Raw genomic sequence first — 249 nt, 5'->3', positions numbered from 1 at the left:
CCTCTCCGTCGTCTGCTGCAGAGCCGCAGGCCTCTCCGTCGTCTGCTACAGAGCTCCAGGCCTCTCCGTTGTCTGCTGCAGAGCTCCAGGCCTCTCCGTCGTCTGCTGCAGAGCTCCAGGCCTCTCCGTCGTCTGCTGCAGAGCCATAGGCCTCTCCGTCGTCTGCTACAGAGCCACAGGCCTCTCCGTCGTCTGCTGCAGAAACTCCCCAGGCCTCCACGACAGCAGCAGCAACTCCCCAGGCCTCCA

This window comes from Nematolebias whitei, chromosome 7, assembly GCF_014905685.2.
Source record: "Nematolebias whitei isolate Nwh7 chromosome 7, NemWhi1, whole genome shotgun sequence".
In the NCBI taxonomy this organism is placed as follows: Eukaryota; Metazoa; Chordata; class Actinopteri; order Cyprinodontiformes; family Rivulidae; genus Nematolebias; species Nematolebias whitei.
This window is presented reverse-complemented; position numbering follows the sequence as displayed.